Source organism: Mauremys reevesii, linkage group 5 (assembly GCF_016161935.1).
Source record: "Mauremys reevesii isolate NIE-2019 linkage group 5, ASM1616193v1, whole genome shotgun sequence".
Taxonomy (NCBI): Eukaryota; Metazoa; Chordata; order Testudines; family Geoemydidae; genus Mauremys; species Mauremys reevesii.
In genome coordinates this window covers 31,941,354-31,962,817 of record NC_052627.1, presented here as the reverse complement: position 1 = coordinate 31,962,817, position 21,464 = coordinate 31,941,354, and the positions used below count along the sequence as shown (strand labels likewise).

At 40.4% G+C, this 21,464-nt stretch overlaps 1 long non-coding RNA gene across 2 annotated transcripts in view; it reads left to right on the top strand.

The window, feature by feature from the left end:
* Positions 1-20,999, top strand: part of LOC120405688 — a 94,903-nt gene extending 73,904 nt beyond the window's left edge. Inside the window, exons 2-4 of one of the 2 annotated variants that reach the window (XR_005598773.1) lie at positions 15,864-15,901; positions 19,363-19,510; positions 20,920-20,999. This is a non-coding gene — a long non-coding RNA (uncharacterized LOC120405688). Of the gene's footprint in view, positions 1-15,863; positions 15,902-19,362; positions 19,970-20,919 lie in introns of those variants that run through there. The other variant, XR_005598772.1, reaches the window with a different exon arrangement.
* The last annotated feature ends 465 nt before the right edge of the window (positions 21,000-21,464 follow it).

The window sequence follows — 21,464 nt, the reverse complement described above, 5'->3', positions numbered from 1 at the left end:
AGAGAGTGAAAAGTGAATTTTTAATTTAATAAATGTCACCATTTGTACCATAAACCTGACCCTAAGTTAGGGTGACCAGACAGCAAGTATGAAAAATCGTGACAGGGTGACAGGAGCCTATATAAGAAAAAGACCTGAAAATCAGGACTGGCCCTGTAAAATTGGGACATCTGGTCACCCTATTCTAAGTGTTATGTTCATCCAGTCAGGAAGCAAAGAAACACCATATAAGGTATGAATTGGTGCTGGGTGACAAATAAATGTCTGCAATAATAATGTTAATTGAAAACTAGAAGTTCAAACATAAATTACTTATAATGTACTACTTACAAATGATCTACAGACCAGGAATTTTTCAGAATTCTTCATCATAACATTTGTTATTCAAATGTTATTTGAGAAAGATGTAACACTTTTTGTAGACAATTTGCTGACAGAAAAAGGTAAAATTCACCAGATAAATTCTTCACTCCAAATTCTTCATGCAGCTCTAGCTAAGAATATAAAATATCATTGCTTGTTAAGTGAAAAGGGATAAAACTAGTAGGGAAATGTTTTAGTATCTAATCCTAACAGGAGTTTAGGATTAGGCATGTAGAGGTATTATAAACAATAGAGAATGTATTTTGTCACTAAAGTTTGCCCATAATGTGTAGTTGACCTTTGTTTAAGAACTTAAATTAATTTAGAACATTTTAGTAATAGAAGCAACAACAGTTGTTGTTGCTACTTGCATTTCAATAGCATCTAGAGGTCCTAGCTGAAATCAGGGCATTGTACAAAATATATGTACAAATGCAAAGTAAGAGACAGTCCCTACCTTGAAGAGTTTAAACAGACAGGACCAGTGATGAGCTGCCAAAATATTAACAACCGGTTCCCTCCTCCTCACCCCATGAGTGGCTCATGCCTCCCCTGGGACTCCTGCCCCATCCACCCCCCTTCCATGTCTCCTGACTGCCCCCTGCCGCCCCATCCAACCCCTGCTCCTTCCTGACTGCCCCCCCGGGACCCTTGCTCCCATTCAGTCCCCCTGTTCCCTGCCCTCTGACAGCCCCGACACTAATCCACCCCCCCCAACTCCCCTGCCCTCTATCCAACACCCCCTCCATGTTCCCTGTCCCCTTACCGCGCTGCCTGGAGATGGGAGCTGGGCCGTGGCCGGGCTGGGCCACTCAGCTGGGGTTGGGACCGGAGCCGGGGCGCTTGGCCAGAGCTGGAGTCAGGGCGCCCAGCTGGCTGGGGCTGGGCCGGAGCCACGCCGCCCGTCCAGCCGAGGTCGTGACCGGGCCGGAGCTGCTCCGCCCGTCCAGCCGAGGTCGTGACCGGCCGGAACTGCGCCGCCCGTCCAGCCGAGGTCGTGACTGGGCCGGAGCCGCGCCGCCCGTCCAGCCGAGGTCATGACCGGGCCGGAGCCGTGCGGCGCCTGGAGCCCTCCTCGCATCCCCGCCCCCCTGCCCCAGCAAACCTGCGGGAAGCAGCTGCTTCCTTCTCAGCTCTCCCAGGCTTCCCGTGCGAACAGTTGATTCGCGGGAAGCCAGGGAGGGGGAGGAGAAACCTTGGGAGCGTTCAGGGGAGGAGGCAGAGGCGGAGTGAGGTGAGCTGGGGCCGGGAGCTGCTGGGGTTTTTGTTAAATTTAAAAGCCCTTTCGAACCAGTTGTCCCTCGCGGGACAACCAGTTCTAAAAGGGCTTCTAAATTTAACAACCAGTTCCCGCGAACCGGTGGGAACTGTCTCCAGGTCACCACTGGACAGGACAGACAAAGGGTGGAAGAAAGAAAATACTATTATCCTCATTTTAGAGGTAAGGAACTGAGTTATAGAGAGATTAAGAACCAGACAGTGATAGCAAACTACACTCCACATTTAGTTCCATTGGCACCAATGGGACTATTTGTGGATTAAAGCACTCTTCAATATGAACAGGAGGATCACTGTTTGTATTCAGATTGTTCTTTCTGTTTCTATTCTCTAAAACTCATTTAAATGTTACTGCTTTCATGAACATTCCTGCCAGTAAACCTGTTTGCCATATTAACTGTAGAAAAGGAATGTAAAAGAAGCACAAACATAAGGTAAATTTACTTTTAAAAACTCAGTTGTTCACAGGATTTTTTGTACAGTTGTCCAATAGTCTCATAATTAGTTTCTTTTAAAACATTGTAAGACCATACCCAAAATTACAATACAACTGTGAATATGCAGTGGTCACAATTTAAAGGTCAGTATTTATCCAGAGTTATTACCCAATGATATCTGAGATACCACCTTATTTACGGATACTTGGGGAAATATTCTGTGTTCTATGTAAGGAAATGCTGTGGTATCTCAGACACAGATGCAGGGAAGCATTGGTTTTTAATGGCACTCCCTATATTATAATGTGAAGAAACCGAGCATGTTTTTTCAATAAACCCTACCACTAGGGAGTTCTCTTGATTGTCTAGATGGGTCTCAGTGCATGAACAGGTCAGCAGAAATCAATTCAAATCCTTTCTTGCCTGTAGTATGGATGTTGCTCTTTGTCTCTGGCGGTGGAGTGGTTTCCACATCTGCACTGCTCAAATATATTGTGCCAAATCTTGCACACTTTACTCATGTGAGTCGACACGCTGACCTCAACTGGATGACTCCTATGAGTAAATGAGCAAAAAAAACCTTTGGCCCATTGTCAGTGTGAAAACAAATAATAACCCTATATCTGGACTCAGATTTAAGTTTGTGGTGTTGGTTCATGGTGTCTCGTTCTAGCTGCCAAACATAGACTGTCAGCCCAACTGGAACTAAAGTTATCTGAAACACATTTATCTTATTGCTGGAAGGCCAAGAACCAGATAATCCAAAAAACTGTTGCACTATGGCTTATCCCAGAAAATATTTTTGTGAAAATATTCTGTATCATACAAAGGCCAAAGATCATATGACTTCTGTTCTTGGCTCTCTTTCAAATACTATTTACCGTCACCAGAAGGTTAGATTGCTGAAGGAAGCAGTGGGAGTTATAGCTTGCAGTCATATGTTTTATGCATCTCGCTCAAATGAAAGTCATGTGGCACACCTCATTTTCTGTTGTGGTGCACCACACAGTGTGTGATATAACTATTATCTTGTGGTAGAAAACAGCTGAATATCAGATGTGTGACATGCTTGCCATTTCACTGACGTGCAAGCCAAATGCCACAGAATTCTGCAGTCTCCTCTTAAACATTGGAAAAATGATTTCCATTCTAGTTTTTCATATACAGGGCTGAATTTTCAAAGATTTAAGCGTAGGATACTTGTATGAAAATGGCATTTAGGCACCATGGCCTTGATTCCCTCAAAGCACTTTAAGTATGCAAGTAGTCCCATTGACCCCTGTAGACTACTTACATGCTTAAGTGCTTGGCTGAATAAGGACCTATCAGTATCTTATATGTCCTCTGGATGCCCAAACACGATTTCCATAAGGGAGTGCCTAACAGTGAGATTTTCCAAGAGACCTGGATCTGACTGTCAAAACTCAGGAGTGAATTGAGGGCATATTATAGAATATCAAGGTTGGAAGGGACCTCAGGAGGTCATCTAGTCTAACCCCCTGCTCAAAGCAGGACCAATTCCCAGACAGATTTTTACCCCAGTTCCCTAAATGGCCCCCTCCAGGACTGAGCTCACAACCCTGGGTTTAGGAGGCCAATGCTCAAACCACTGAGCTATCCCAATCCCAAAGCATCTTAGTGGGGAAAAAACAACAATTTTTGGTTTTAGTGCATTTTAAAAACCCAGTTTAAGGCATTCATTGACTATTAAAATGAAATATTAAAAGTAATCCCATTTGCATGAAGCAGCTTCACTTTTGCACAGATGATAATCTTTGGAGGGCTAACAAACTTGAAAAAATTTGTTCCTTCCTACTAGAGAGGAAATTTACCAAAGAGGTAAATTGTTTCTGCCCAAATGACTATTTACAGTGACATACATAGCTAGTATATTCTAGACACCTAACTGGGGTATCAAATATTCTAGTTGAGAAAATTGATGGAGCAGGATGGATTATAAAATGGCTATGAATCTGAAGCATTGAGATTTAGCTTGATCTGGAGCTATCTACAATCACATTTTTAATAGCTTGGCAGTTAAATGTCTGCAATTGTTCAGTTTATGTACACATGCTTAGGCAAGTAACTAAGCCAACTAAGTTAGTTTATGCATTAGGTATCACACCTGCTGTTCTGGGGCGTAAGTGAAGCAGTTTCCACAGAAACCAACAAACACCAACTGGGGAAATTGAAATAAAAATGTTGGTTTGATAATTCTGAACAAGGAGTCTATTAGGAGGCTATAGAGAAGAAAGGCACCATAAGATCCCAAAAGTTTGGGTAACCTGAATGCCTGAAATATAGAGAACTAGAGATGGCCAGCTCAGAGAAGGGGAGGAGGAGTTACTGAGCCAGGAGCCAGACATGCCACCCACAAGTCCAGAAAAGTATGTATGTACAAGCCCTGATGAGTGCATTTTGTGGGCAAGAGATGGGAGTTGTCTTCCAGCATCAGGAGGAGATATAGCTCACTGGATGCCCTTTACCAGCTGAAATAATATCAGATAGGCAAAACCCATTTGCATCCCAGTGAAAGAAGCCCAGCTGACCCAAAACACTTAGTGTCACAGAAGGGCTGTCTGACATTTCATACATGAAATCTATATAAAATACTAGACTTCTGGGGTGATCAGAATGGGAGAACTTTCTTTTTAGTTATTTCAAAACAAATTGCACCAAATTGAGCTCACTATACACCCCACCTGGCTTTATTAGGCTTGCACAAGATGTATTTCAGTGCAGAATTTGCCCTACTGAGTCCGATGTCCAAAGATACCATTTTGGATGACTTAAATACATCCTGGATTCAGTGCAAAGCACACCCAAAGATACACCCAATAATATCACTTCAGTGAGGGCCCCACAACTGGAAGAACAGTTTGAATACTGAAGGACTGGATGAGCAGATTAAAAGGTGCTTGGCAATTTACAGGCAATAAGGCAAAACTTTAGTTGTTTTGCCCAATGGGAAAATAGTAACCCAATCTGTTAGCTGAAGCGAAACAGCTGAGATTCTATAGTGAGGGGAGCTATAGAAAAACCTAGGATGGCTAGGGCAGAGGAATATGGGATGGGAAGGAGGAGATAAGTGACAAAAATCACAGCAGCACAAAGATTCTAGTTCTGGGTCTTTTTTTTTTTTTTTTTAAATCATAACAAACATGAACCTTTTAGGTACTTCCAAGAACAAAGAAAATCACTCAGCTTAAATACAGATGGTTATCCCTCTAGGTACCATAGGACATGTTTTAGTGTAATTTATTACTAAAGAGTTAAGGATGTTTTATTTGACAGAAAACAGACAGAATAAAGAATTAACATCCTAACTGAGAGAAACATGCTCCCTCTTAAAAAGGGTCCCGCTGGTATCGGGCTACTGCACTTTGGCTGTCAACTCCATAGAAGTGCAGTATACTCCCCCTCACCCCCTGTTTCTAGCATGCCCTTGGCTATATAACACAGAAAACACTTGGCTCACAAAACCCACTTATGATGAACAAGGAAATGGAGCAGGCTTTTTGTACTTTCTGTAATGTGGTTCCAACATCCTGTCCTGCAACTGACCTTAAAAGCCTGCAGTTTTAGTGTGTAATGCTCTCTTCCTGGCAAAGAACTTGGTATAAAGAATGGCCAGGTGATTTTCTTGCCATCACATTACACCTGCTTAAGCCAAAAATCTTAATTGAAGACACAGAGCAATCTGAAGTGACTTTTCATTATGGTGTCTTTACTTTTCTACTATGTAATCAGTCTATCCAGACCGCAGTAATTTTGCTTGTGTGTGTCAGTTCAATGCACAGTTCTATTTTTTCCATGAGAAACAGATGGTTGATCACCAGTTTATTGCAAGCAACCATGGGTGGTTGTTTTTTTTTTTTAATTTGTGTTGTTCTGTTTTGTTTCAGTGAATAGAAAGATTATTCAGGTTCGCAGGCTCTTCAGGATGTGATTTGGTTCCAGATAGCTAATCTGAAGAAATAATGTTTTTGTAGAACAGAAGATCCAATCAAAATGTAAGGGTGTTTTTTCCAATAACTTCAATCAGAGCAGGATTGGGGTGAGAGAATTATTTTAGTATTTGAAGTTAGACAATGAGATGAAAGATGAGAGAGATGAAAGGAGGGATGGGCATGAGGATGCAGGTGATCTAGATGCCTGTAACACCGTAGACTCAAAGACTGCTTTGGTGGAAGAGACCTGGACCAAAGTGTAATGATTTGTGAAAGTGTGGATGGAACTCTAGGTTGCTAACTTACAAATGTCCTGCATATGTCCTTCTCAAAGATTGTGCTCTAGTGGAATGGATCCTCACTGTCCAACCAGGGGAGGGAGTTGTGCCAACTGTCAGCAAAGAAGAGCACAGTCAGAAGTCCATGTAGAGAGTTTCTGAACAGTTATTGCTTGTCCCTGTGCTCACTCTGCTATAGCAACAAATACTCAAGGTGATTTTCTAAACAGTTTTAGGATCGACAGAATGCCAATGTTTGTCTGACGTAGAAAGAAAGAGGGCTTTCTCCTTGTTGGAGGCATGAAGTTTTGGGAAGAATACCAGTAAGTGAATTGATTTGTTTATGTGAAACTCAGAAATTACCTTTTGAGAAGAATTTTGGGTGGAGATGAAAGGATACCGTTTTTAATGAAATGTAGCATATGGCAGGTTGGCCATGAGGGTCCCCAGTTCACCCACCCTTCTGGCTGATATAATGATGACTAGGAAGGTGACCTTCATAGATAGGTGACCAAGTAAATGTGGAAAGTATGAGACTGAGGTCCCAATGTGACAATGGCTTCATTACTGGTGGAAAGGTCTTAGTCAAACCCTTAGGAATCTGGTTGATACCAAATGAGTAAAAATATAATGGTTATCTATTGAAGGATGGCATGCATTGATTGTTGCTTGGTGGACCCACAGCAAGCTAATGGAAAGACCTGACATCTTGAGAGTGAGGAGGTAGTTTAAGATAGCAGGCATACCTGCTGACCCTGATGATAAGTGGTTCTGTTGCACCCAAATAGGAAAATGCTTCCAGTTGGCTAGATAACACTTTCTATTAGAATGTTTCCTGCTGTGATTAAGAGTAGTTTGTTCGGCCTCAGAACATTAACAGCCAAAGCGTGATGCATGCCCACATACCAAGCCATGAGGTAAAGAGAGCCCAGGTTGGGATGTCTGGTCTTGCCATTGTCCTCCGTTAGCTTGGAGTTTGAGAGTGACTTGATTTATCAGACTGCTCATGGAATGGAATCTGTTCAAAGGGAGATAAGCCTTGCTGTGGTTGAATTCAAGGTCACTCTTATAAAGTCTATGATCTGTGTGGGAGTCAGAGTAGAGTCTTCCATGTTTACGCAGATTCCCAAGAATGCAAAGAGGTGGAACAAGGTCCAGTTGCCAACTGAACTTCTAGATGGGTATTTGCCTGTTAAAAGCCAATCTTAACATATGGGAAAATGGTGTAGACATTTTCTCATCTGTGCTGCTGTCACTAAGAAGACCTTCATAAAGACCCGGGATGCTGCTGCTAGCCCCAGGCAGTGGAGAAAGAGGAACTCGATGGTGTAGCCAATGTGGATGATATCTATTATATGTCTTCAGGCACAGCATGCTGGATGGCCACCAAAACAGACTTCAGAAACAGGTGGGGTTGGCATAATTGTTATGTCACAACTTCCAAGTGTCCTGTCAAAAGTAACCTTTAGCTGGAGGATGACATTCAGATTGGGGTGCATGGGGCTGCATACTTTGGTCTCTGTGCCCTTTGATGCTAGTGTGGCAGTCTGTATGGTGGTTGGTGGTAGAAGCCCTGTGGAAGAGGCCATGACTTTTATACCTGTTTATGGTGCTTCCTCTTCAAGGCAAGAGCATACATGTCCGGTAAGGTGAGGGTTGTCCTGAAGTCTTTTAACAAGGGCGAAGACTCATCCATTTTCTTGTTGAAGAGATTGGTTTTATCAAAGGGCAAGTCCTCAGGGGAGTTCTGAACCTCCCTGGGGAACTCTGATGCGTGAAACTACAACACTTGCTATAGATCCTGATGCAGTATTGGCTGCAGACACATGTACCTGGTCAAATTTAAAATGATATACAAAGGATTCAGAAAGCTTTTATATATGTAATATCATGATTGTGCCTTAGTCCATAAGGCCCCAAATCATCAGGCCTCTTAAACATGTGCCCAGGTTTAAGCACATGTTTAATGAGTCTACTCATGTCTTTAAAGGTAAGCATATGTTTAGGGTATCTAGAGGATTTGAAACCAAATACAGCAATAGTTTCTGAGGCAAAAATTACTGGTCAGCAAGGAAGAAAGTTGACACACACTTTCAACAACTGGATTGCATTTGGCAATCCAAAAGTGAAACCAACAAATAAAGTACATCTAACAGAACTCGTATGTATTTTATAAATATATATATTAATACCAAACCTGAATTCTGATTAATTCAATCAAGGGGGCCCATGTTGGACTTCCAAATTCTTGAGGGCCCAGAATTTTTTATGGTGGTCCTGATGATGTCGCTGTGGTTGTTTCCCTGCTTTTTTTTTTTGTAAAGTGCCGTTAGGCTTTTCGTACATTGTAAACATTTGTGAAACATAAGAGTGCTTGCAAAACCATCCGTTTTCTGCTTGCTTGTGATTGCAATGCCTGACAAATAGTCTTTGTTTTCGTTTGCAGTGTCTCTTCTTTCACAGGCCCCACCAGCAGTGTTCCAAAATTTCATAATGTTTTTTTTCTAATGTTTATTTATAATTTATGGGAATCAATGCAAACCTTATGTTTCAGAAGGGCCATGTGACAGTGTTTTCTTCTTTTAACAAAACCACCAAATTCCCAATTTAAACACACTTCCGTAGCTAATGATTTATTTAAACCTGTGTTATTCTCTATGTTTTTTAAATCCCTGTAAAAAAACTCAAGAAAGACAGGATCTCTGTCTAGTCATAGCGCTGGTGCAAGCAGTGAAATGTGAATCCTTCATTCATGTAACCCTGACCTGGGAAGATGACCAACTCTAGGGGTAAGAGATAATCTAATTTCCATGCATGTCAAGTTCTATTTTGCTTATTCAGGGAGACAGCAGAGAAGTGTCAAATTCTGCAAAATAAGGTGTTCTGGTTTGGTGATGCAGAATAACCTCCTCTATGGGGCTGAGCTTAAATCACCAAGTTTAATTCTCTTCAGACCCTGGGGTGGGCCTGAAACCAGATTGTGAAGTTTTTAAAAAAAATTCTTGTAAACTATTTAGTTCCCAACATAATGGTTTTTATTTTGTTATATTTTATATTCATGAAAGAATCAGCCAAAGGAACTTTGAGAGTGGGGAGTGAGGGTCACAGTTCAAACATTTGGATTTGCTATTTCACAGTTCTCAGTACAAAGGAAGTGGTTAAAAACATTAATCTGGAGCTCTGATATTCTGTAACTGGAACTCAAGATGAGACTAAAACAAACAAGGTACCTGGATTTGTTCATTTTCCCCAGGGCACAAATCATTTTATCATGTGGGGTTTTAAAAAAAATTCCTTTGGTTCTAGGGATGGGCAAACCTTGTGGAATTCAAGGTGTTATGAACCTCTCAAAGTAATTTTTTGGCTCATGAAGTGAATATTTCTCCCCCTTCTGTTCCCCACCTCTATAATTCAAACCTATGTTGATGGGTTTGTCCTTGAGTAATGACTGAGTTGCTTTTTCTTTTTTCTAACTAAGAGGAAATCTGTTGAATGTTTTAGGAGTAGACGCCTCCCCCCCATAAAACTTATTCATGTACAATTGGGTGTCTGAGTACATTAAAATCTTTACAGATGCCTTGGCAAGTAATTAATTTTCCCACGGTAGTCACAATATTTCTTATACAAATACGGGGCTTAACCCTGCAAATTACTGAGCTCTTTAGCCATGATCCAGTAAGGCAAGGAGACTACTCGTATGCGTAAAGTTAAGTACATACTTAAACACTTTGCTTATTGGAGCCAGAATGCTCAACACCTTGCAGGATCAAGACCAGAGAGCATGTTGCTTTAACATTATATACCGGCAAAGGCAAAATGGTAAAGCTTTTAATGGTGGCGTTTGCAGAGTACATCTATTGTGTCTGTTTCTTCATTCTTATTTTTCTCTTATTCCTTCTGTTCCATTTTTCATTATGAGGCAGTTCCTCCACTGACTTCAATGGAGCTATGACAATTTATACCAGCTGAGGATTTGACTCTATATGTTTTATATGAATATATTTCTTCCCTGTGCCTCCCTTGAAGGTGTGTGATAAGTGTAATATGAACCAGCAAGTTTCAAATCCATGATTTCACAGTGGATCCCAAATTAGGCCAAAAAAAGTTTGACCATCCCTAAGTACACATAATTTTGCTTCCATCTGACTTAAAGACACCATTAAATTGAAAATCACAACTCCACTTGGAAATTTTGTCCTTGATATTATTTATTATTATTATTATTATTTATTAAGTAACCAACAGAAAAGTAGAAAGAATATTCATTTTTTTAACCTAGTCTATGGAAGGTTTCATTGTTTTGCCAGTAGTGCACACCCTTCCTGAGTCTCTGCAAGAAGGTGTTTATGGTGACTGCAGCAGCAATAGTGAAACTAAAGATGCAGTCAATGGGAATGTGCATAGAGAGAAAGGATAGTGGGAAGGAAAGGAAGCCTAGGTATGTTCAGCGGTAGCCTTCTCTGATTTGCCCAAAGACCTTTTTAAACATTGAGGGAAGAAGAAAATCCTCTAATTAAAATAAATAAAAAAAATACAATTACTATGTAAAGCTTGCTCCATCAGAAAACTGATTTTTTTAAAAAATTAGTCAAAAAAATTCAGTGTCCCTTGTTTGGATCTGTTAGCAGTAGCTACAGTCTTGGGGTAAAATTGAAGTCAATGGCAAAATTCTGGTTGACTTTAACGATGCCATCCCTGGGGTGTATAATTTCACCTGTAACAGAGCTCAATATTATTCAAAGGAATTCACTGTTCAGGTAAGGAAATATGCTGCAATACAGAGATGTTAAGACTCAAGGACTTATGTTCATTAGAAGGGAATCTTATGCCTTTTAGTAACCGTGGTTTCCAAAGAACCCTAGCTCTTTATACATAAGTAGAATAGAGTATGTACATTATGTAGGCTATAAAATTGATCCTTCAGTGACGTCTCATGCCAAATTCTGTTTTCAGTTACTCCCGTGCAAGGCCACTAACGTTAGCAAGAATGCCCCAGAGAAGCTAAACAGAATTTGGTCCTACGTTTGCAAGGTATGCAGAAAGTCACTTCCAGCTGAGACAAGATTAGCAGTTCCTACTGGGTTGGCCAGAGGAAGTCATCTCCTGTTTGCCTCACACAGTAGAAACACTGTATAAAATCCAGGAAGATCCTGGTAAAAAGAAAGGCTGCAATAGCATACAGCATGCTCAGATATTGAATCTAGCTACAGGTGTGGGTGGGGGTGCTCCACTAATTGAGCAAGTGTGCTGTACTTTCTGACCACCAATTGGCTTGCATAATGTGCCTGGCAGCTCAAAAAAACATTTACATTGTGCTTCTTTGTTATTTTTTAATGTCATTAATGTGGGATAGCCAAATACAGATGTATTCAGTCATTCTGTCTTTCCTACTTTTATTTTGTAAAGAAAGCCAGCAGGAAATGTAAACTGCTTCTACCTGTTGTGGATTTCTTGTAAAGAAAATGCATTTAGAAATGACACTCAAAACGACACATAATTGAATATTTCATATTCTTCTGATATGAGGATCTATCTCTCTATACATCCATCCCCATAGGTGTGCTTAAAATTATAAAAGACAGGTTCCTGCCCCAAAGGTTTTACAACTGAAGGACCAAATTCTGCCACCCTTACTAACACTGAGTAGTGATATTTCATGTAAGCAGTTCCAGGGAATTCAGTGGCTACTTACGTGAGTAATTAATATTCGTTGTCAGTCATGGTGGGAGAATCTAAACAAAGACTCCTAAGGAGTATCAAAGAAAATCAGGACAGAGTATTAGAAGAATGAGACTTGCAGTAAAAAATTCTTTTGCTGAAAAAAGGAACCCACGAAACATGTATACAACAACATATACAGGTAGTTTGTTTGTTTGTTTGTTTGGTACCTATGAACCTATCTTAAAGGATGCAATCCAGCAGTTTTTTTTCTTTTATCAAAAGAAGTTCATGGTTTAGTGCGTGTTTTAGGTTTTTTCTTTGTTGTAACTGAATTATGGTTTGTGTGAACAACGTAAGGCCCTGAGTCAGCAAAGTGCTTCAAGGTCAGTGGGACTGTTTACACACTTCAGTGAGCTGAGGCTTCAGGCAGTAGGAATAGGCTACCTTTATAGTATTTTTCTTTTTAACTAGAACAAGCAAGCTCATCAGTCAAGTATTTCCAAGGTGATTGAGCTCTTTTTGTAATTGTCTCCTGTGTGCTGTGTTTAGCTATATGGGGTTTCTTGTGAAGGAAAGTAAATTGATTTGATTGCCTAGAATACAATATATACCAATAGGCTGGCCATAATTGATTTTATTAGTGTTATATGACTTTCACCACTCTACATAAATTCATAAATGGCAAAAGCACATGCAAGACACTATCAGAGCTTCTATATCATACAAGTGTTGACCTTTCCCCTACTTCCCCTGCGTTTGCTGTTTGTGGTAAGTGTAATGATATTATAAGGGGTTTATGACTGACCTTGATGTTTTGCTTATTAGTGTGAAACAAGCACCGAGGGGCAAGTAGGTGAACGTAAATAATTGGGTTATAAGGCTTGCTATGTTAAGGATTTGTTGTATTAGTATGAGGCCTATCAGAGTTTATGCTAAAGGCTGGGTTTTAGCTAACCTAGTACAGTCCAGAAGGTCATAATTTTCAAATTTCATTCAGAGAAGGTAAACAAGAGACCACAGAAGGGACAATGCACTGTAAAATTCTGTAATAGGGGAGTTTGGGAGTGGGGGGTAGCAGTTAAGTTGCTAGGCAATAGGTAAGTAGTTAGACTACACTGACATGCAAAGGAGTCATTAGGGAAAGATTGACACAAATGTTAATTATGGACACAGAATGCCACAGATGGAATCGGGACAGGAATTATGATGATTGGGTACTAGAACAAATATGGATATTCATCTGTGATATCTGCATAATGTGGGGAATAAGACACCACACCTAGTTCCCTTTTCTTGCTTTCTCTCTGGCTTTGAACTGATGTCAACTGGATCGGGGGCCTTCTGAGTTTCTCCACTTACTACTATTTCACCCTTGTATTTTCCTCATCTATTCAAGTGTAAGTATGAAATGTGTTTATTAGCCAGGCCCTATTTGGTGCATAGGTTTCTTATTTGGTTAGATTTACTCTGTTTAATGATTATAGGTAGTACATCTTTGTAAGGTTATTATTGAATCTATACTGCTCTACCACCAATCACTTCAATCTCCGAGAGAAAGAGAGGAGTTTAAGGGAAACTTTTGTGTATTGCCCATTTGGGGAAAGAATCTGTGATTGATTATTCATAATAAACATACCGGTAAGTGTGGCAAATAAGTTGTCATTATTTGTAAGGGCTACAAGAGAAATTTCAGTTTAATAATCAGATGATATAAAAGGAAGTACAATCTTAAAAGTGACATCTTGGTTTTCCATGTCTGCTAAGGGCTGGATAGGCAAGTGTTTCATCATTTCATGAACTTTATTGTTGAATTAAACTGTGCCCTGTGCTATGTTCAAATAATGCTGTTTCGCCATAGTCTTGTGAGTTCTTTTTCTGATTGTGTAAGATTGTTTTTATTTTTGGAAGAAAATGCTGTGGTGTTAGTTTTCTATTACAATTTCTTTGGGGGAAGCTGTGGCGAGCAGTAAGGGAGTTGTCTCTGCTTTAATCTCCCTAATGAGAATAAATTATTGAGGCAGAGTTGCTTCTGGGAATCAACCATTACTCCTGGAAGGAAAGCTCTTCTGTTCCAGCATGGTACACAGGAAGAAATCACAGCCAGATGTATATGTGTAAATACAACAGGTTAAACAGAGGGGCAACAACTGTGTGAATTGGTTTTGGATTTTGGCAGATATCTGAGCATTGGTTGGACCTATTAGGGATATTTGACATAAACCTAAAGACCTAAGTAAATACAGTAGGTTGCCTTTTTCTCAGTTAGCTATAACTTTGACAAATTGCCACCCTTGGAGCTGAAAATATACATGTGTGCTCTGTGCCTCCGGGTAAATTTTTTGAAAGTTTGAACAAAAATGGGTCAGCCATTATCTAAAAAAGAGGGGGAATCTTTGCTATTATAAATATATATACAATACTTGCACAGCCTTTGTGTTCTAGTGCCTCAGCTGTTTGTGGAAGAAGCCTGACAGTTAGACTATGTAAGTGCAAAGACTATTTGTCCAGTCCTTCTGAGTTACTGTTGAGCCAAAAAAAACCCTCTTTCAGTGCTGAAACAATATTTATTTGGTTTTCTTTATTTTCCCCTCACTCTAGAACAGCTCAAAGATGTCTGGTTGGGATTTTCCTTCAGATTTCCTAAATAATTCAACTGAGATGAAACATGGACAGCTTTTAGATTCTAAGGAGAATTTTCACAAACTTCTAAACATGTGAAAACAGGAGTTTAAGATTAAAGTCATGTCATAATGTCTTGTATAGTTTATCATTTCGAGGAGCACTATTTTCAGTTGTTTGTGGGTGTTAAACAATGGTTTTGTTTTCTCCTCTTGCAAGGGTAACTTCCCTCAGCATTGTTTAAACAAACAGAGCCCTAAGGTGCCATTAGCACGCGAAACGGTGACGGTATTCAATCCTTTACCTTTAGTAGGGCAAGCAAGGTGCCAAACTAGTACAATACATGATAAGCTTAATGGAGTGGTTAGCTGACGCACCAAAAAAAGCCTCTCTTACAAACTAGTTTCTCCGAGACTTTATTTTCCTCTTGATTGTCAGGTTTCATCGATTATAAGGAAAGAAAGAAGAGGGTTTTATATAAACAAGGAATCAAACAGAAATGTCACAGCATATTCTACAGCCTTGCAACATTCTGGGAACTAGATATGAAGTTCTCAGAGACCCATCTTCCCCCCCCCCATCAACCACTCTAAGCAACTGTTCTGATGGTTTCTTGCGTGCCATATGAATGCAGGAAGGGGTAGGGTGTGGGGAGGGAGAGTGAATTTTATTTCCTACAGAAAGTACTGCATTCCAATTTTTTGTTGTTTTTGTTCCCATTCTGGTTCAGCGAAGAGCCCATGTGATTCAAGGCAGGGCTGTTGTATATCATGGCAGGCACATTTTAAGGCTTATTTAATTAGGTTTGTGACAAATGCAAAGAACAAACCAAAACAACTACACACACAGAAGTAATGACACACATGTCTTGATTCATCCTCACACAAAGCTGTTTTGCCCAAGAGAGGAGTTTCCCCGGAGGGTGGGTGGGCAGTGTTTCAAACTGAGTCAGAGCTTCAACAGGAAAAACAAAGCAAAATACCTGAATGAGTGCATCCCCTGGCAATGCCCCTCTCTCTTGACTTTCGGGGCTGGCCTAACCGGCTCTGAGCCCCTCGTAGAGTGGGGTTTGCAGGCAACTTTTGCAGACGGACCTTCTGTCCATGGAGTTACTTCAAGCATTAGAGAGGATATCAGGCTGAGTACATTCAGTCCTGCATACTTAATTTAAAGAGATCAAAATGTCCACTTGTTGATGATAGTGTTAGGTTTCAGTTCTGAACATAAAACTGGCTGCTTTAAAGGTTTTTTTGTTTTTTGTTTTTTTAAACTTACAGACCTCTATGATAGGAGACCCCCCACCACCTCAAAATCTGTGAGTAGTATGCAGTCATCTTCAATGGGATCAGAGCCAACATTACATTACTTCTAAATTTGAAATGTGGGAGGGTTTAACAGTGTACCACTTTCTTTTATTTCCTGGGGGCACCATTTCTTAAGGCGACTAGCAGCTTTAAAAAAAAAATCAGGCCTTTTATTAAAACGCAACCGGAGACCTACATCTACAGTAACTGCACCCATGTGTGATACAATCACACACACATGCAGATGTGATCATACAGGGAGCATTAGCTTGTCATCCTGGGAACTTATGGACAGAATGAGATCAGGAGCACAATGTGCCTTTTTCAAACCTCTAGCTCCACCTGAGCTGACGCACACACAAGGGCATAATCTAATCATGCTCACTAATGCCTACAGCATAGGACTGAGAGTCAGTGTTGTATAAGGGTGGAGGTAGTCCTATAGATTCTCCTGTATAATCATTAAACAGGCATAATAAGTATGATTTTGTTAGATTGTTCAGAGCACTGAACATTTGTGTAGCAGAATAACCATCCATTGTAGCAGTGAAATAGAATCTTGGGAAAACTCCTTGCAGTTGATTTTGCTTTTTGTCTTTCAGTATCTGTTCTGATGCTTTTTAGGCAGGATTGATATTAAGTCCCATTATACAGCTTTTTTTTGCCTAGAGGCAGATTTCTCATGAAAATTTGAGTCACTCTTCTTTTTTCTGTTGACGTATTCAAATAATAAAATCCTGGGATGTTTTCATCCAAAACATTATACTTTTTACTGTTGTCCGAGGACTGCAAGCTAATACTAGGTAGTTACTTTATTAGCCTTTTGATAGTCCTTAGGGAAGAAGTAACTGTTGTGTTTCATATCAAGGTTAGATGAATGTTGAAATCATCAGCTTGGTAGCCCTGATTGTTTAAATTTGAGAAGAATAAAATGGATGTTTCTATAAACTCAGAAGAATGTTGGTAAATTCTGCTCTCCTTTACACCAGTGTAAATCCAGAATAATTATTGTAGTCAGGACAGTCAAATGGGATGGCAGAAGTCAGTACAAACAGCAGTCTTGATAACAGCCCTCCTGAATTCATGTGCTCCATGCTTTACCTTGTTACGATCTTGCAACACCCTTCACAATGCTTTATTATTGTTATTGGGGATAGAGAATAAGACTGAGAATATATTCTTGCCCTTATATAAATCGATGGTATGCCCACATCTCGAATACTGAGTACAGATGTGGTCTCCTCATCTCAAAAAAGATATACTGGCACTAGAAAAGGTTCAGAAAAGGGCAACTAAAATGATTAGGGGTTTGGAGAGGGTCCCATATGAGGAAAGATTAAAGAGGCTAGGAGTCTTCAGCTTGGAAAAGAGGAAACTAAGGGGGGATATGATAGAGGTATATAAAATTATGAGTGATGTGAAGAAAGTGGATAAGGAAAAGTTGTTTACTTATTCCCATAATACAAGAACTAGGGGTCACCAAATGAAATTAATAGGCAGCAGGTTTAAAACAAATGAAAGGAAGTTCTTCTTCATGCAGCGCACAGTCAACTTGTGGAACTCCTTACCTGAGGAGGTTATGAAGGCTAGGACTATAACAGTGTTTAAAAGGGAACTGGATAAATTCATGGTGGTTAAGTCCATTAATGGCTATTAGCCAGGATGGGTAAGAATGGTGTCCCTAGCCCCTGTTTGTCAGAGGATGGAGATGGATGGCAGGAGAGAGATCACTTGATCATTGCCTGTTAGGTTCACTCCCTCTGGGGCACCTGGCATTGGCCACTGTCGGTAGACAGGATACTGGGCTAGATGGACATTTGGTCTGACCCGGTACGGCTGTTCTTATGTTCTTATTATGTTCATTCTTTCAAAAGGCTCGGGGCAGATGCATGGACACAGATTCAGTGCTGGTGCCAGCACAGGGGCTGAGGGGAAGTGACTTATGCCTCCCCTATTCAGGGTTTGCTGAAGACCAGGGCAGCCTTAAGAATAGAGTGAAGAAACTCTCTACAGAATCTGGCCTCTTTTCACACTAAATAGACTGATCATACCCTGAAGTCATCAGAGCTTCTCTTGTGTTTACAGAAAATTTTCTTTTCTGGGAAGTGGCACTGACATTCTATACAAACTTTGATTAGAGTAGATCATACACTGTTCCCTCAACTTTATGAATTCCTCTGTGAATTAGATTGTACATAGATAAAAATCCCGATCAGTCTACATGTTTTATATACTCTTCCTGATTTGAACATCTGATACCGTTAGAAGAAAGCTATAGTGTATTGGAGTGTTGCTGTCATTTTATCACTGCATTAGTTTTATAAAAGATTAGGGTTGGAAGAGACCTCAGGAGGTCATCTAGTCCAACCACAACTAAATCATCCCAGCCAGGGCTTTGTTAAGGCGGGCCATAAAAACCTCTAAGAATGAAGATTCCACCACTTCCCTAGGTAACCCATTCCAGTGCTTCACCACCCTCCTAGTGAAACAGTGTTTCCTAATATCCAACCTAGACATCCCCCACTGCAACTTGAGACCATAGAAGAAAGTGCATATTACCACTTTTGCTTTGTTAGTTTGTGTGTTAAATGACTATTTTAAGGAAGGCAGACTTATCTAAATGTTGAACAGATACACATTTTTATTGGAGGAAATGCTTGTGCAAATGGCCAGCTGACCTGTAGAGTAAGGAGAAAAGTTACCTGCCCATGTCCTGTATGGACATGAGGAGCCCCCCTCACCCCCATTTCTGACTAAACGGGACACCGATTAAAGGACGTTCCTGGAGCCTTTCCTTGGTGAATTGTCTCCAGATCTAATAATGGCTGGAGCTAGCTGCCACTGTCTCATTTCTGTTTGGCAATAGTTGACGGACTGAAGCTTAACTTAGCAAAGAAGGAATTAACCCCATTTAGTTGAATACATACATTTATATTTCCTACCCACCCAATGCTCATGTTGGGCTGGAATTGAAGAGTGACTTGTTTTGATGGCGCCTCAACACTACTTGGAGTAAGCAGTAGCAAAACTGACTCCTAGAAGAGAACCTACCTTAAAAGAACTTCATTTGAAATATGAGAGTGGTATTTTTATTATAGTAGAGATTTTTAGTCCGATTATAAACAGAAATGAACAAGGAGCTATAAGGTGGCAATGGAAAGCTGCTGAGATTTGGTCAATTTCAATAAGAGTGCCGAACATTTGAGGCAGAACTAGACGGGGGGAGAAAAAGCTCTCCTCTCTCCCCCCAGTCCCCAAGGTGGGCAAACGATACACCTACTCTATTGTTCTAATTGGTGTTGTTCCTGACTAAGAACTTCAGGCTTAGGTGCTAAAACAGTTTATATGAACCCTGTTTTAAAACTGTGGTATTTGTTTGTTTTCAGTGTTCTTGAATACTAATTTGTGCTTTTGAACACAAAATAATTGTTGTTATCAAAGTGTCTGATAGGTACTCTGCCTTTTAATATAGGTGAGAGCAGGAAAGAGAAGACCTCCTTCTACCACAGTTCACTCTGGAAGCAGAATCAGGAAGAAAGCAAGGAGGTGGCACTAGAAGAAAGATGCTGAATAAATGTACTTCAGCTTCCATCAAGGATGGTCTCTTGAAGATAGTGAAGGTACTATCACTGTAGAAGACAAAAGAAGTCAGTGTTGCAAGCTTTGCTTTGCACCTAGCGGAAATTAAAGGCCCTGTTGGCAATCTACCTCCCAGCTGCCTTTCTACTCCAGACAGGATGAACCCTTTGCCCACCCCACACCTGGTGTGGAGTACATTCTCCATTGAGGAGCAGAGCCAAGTTCCACCCACTCTGTGTCTTACGTGTCTTGCTCTCCTCTCCCACCTTGGGCAATATGGGTACCTGGTGCTGGGGCTAAGGACACCCTGCACCCCAGGCATTATCTGGTTTTAGCTGAGGTTCTCATGTTCCACTGTGTTCTGCTTTGTGTAAAATTATAGGAGGGTGCACATTTTTAGCTCAGACATAACTGGGCCTCCTTTTGTTTGGCATCTGAATCCCTTTGTGTACTCAGTTAAGGTCACTTGGCTAGCTCCTTATTGCCCACTTGAATCAAGTATTTTGTGGCTGAAATTAACTTTGATATCAAATAGATGCAGGCACAAAACTGCAATTGCACTTATCTGTGATTTGCAGTTTACTGGTGTGAAAATAGAGGCTAGCTTTACAAAATCTGGCTCTTCATTTACAAGGAAATGATAAGCATTTATTCAAAGAGTTGAATTGATCCTGATAGCTTTTTAGTGTTCTGTAGAAAAAAAAATATTTTCCCCTTTCATAACAATAGGTGTTCATGTTTTATACCTAATCTCTCTCCAGCAACAAAGTATAAATTGTTTTAAAATTTATAATGCTGCAACCATAAATAAAGGTGTGCTGGCCATTCTTTCCCTAGAGGCACAAGAACTGGGCTGTTAGGCTAAAGATTTTGAAGTTTATTTTCAGGATATGTTACAGTATTATAATGCATGACCACTGACCCACAGACAGCATGGTTTTCAGGTTACTGCATACATAATAGAAAAGTCTCAAACTTTAGCTCAATTCAAATCTCTGTCACTTGAGCATAAGGAAAATCTGGTTCTCCACCAGAGCAGGGTTTTTATATATCTTTTGGCCAGCTGCTAGAGGGTGGGACAACCATGAAATGATAAACGTTTGAGGAGGTCCATCTAATAGACAGGAGAGAAGGCAGAATATTACAATATCATATTTTTCAGATCAGCCATGGTTATACTCTTGATCTGGGGTGGAGAGGGAATAATGTGAGAAAGTAAAAAAGGAAATAAACTAGTGATTGGTCTAAACAATACAAACATATTGCAGCCAACCAGAAATACAAGATTGAAAAATGAACTCAAGCTGACATGGAGAAAAAAAAATGACTCCCAGATGACATGCAGGCATAATCGTTTCTGACTGAAGAGCGTAAACTCAGTTTCTCCACTGATTCATCAGAAACCTTATCCTGGAAGGAGATGTAATGCACATTTTTCTCCCTAAAACAGGATAAAAATGCTAGGATACCTTCAGCAGTGCACTTCCTCAAACCACCACCACCTGAATGGAAAATTGAGAGAACTGACCTGAAAGCTGGCCACCACCTATGCTGGTAATACCAAAAGACATAAAGACCATTAACTGTCTCTCTTTTTCAAATCACAAGGGAGCCCCTTTTTTGTTACTGGGACAAAGAATATATCCATACCATTGTCATGCAGTCTGGAGTGACTCACGACCATGAGTGCCAAATTCAGGACAGACTGTCAAAATAAAGGGCAGAATCCCTAAACGGGGTTCTATGTTCTATAATTAGATTTCACCAACTCACTAATAAGTGTCAACTCCTAAAGCACTCTGTCTTATGATGGAGTTGGACTAGAATGCCCCAGGGACTGTTTATCTTGACACCCAGGTAAGCTGGACTATATAAATAGATGGTCACTTACACCAAGAAAATTACAATACTCAACTTACTTCTAAAGGACCAGTCACTTACTGCAGGTCAACTGTACTCACATCAAACCAAACAATACCTGTAATAAATCTTTAG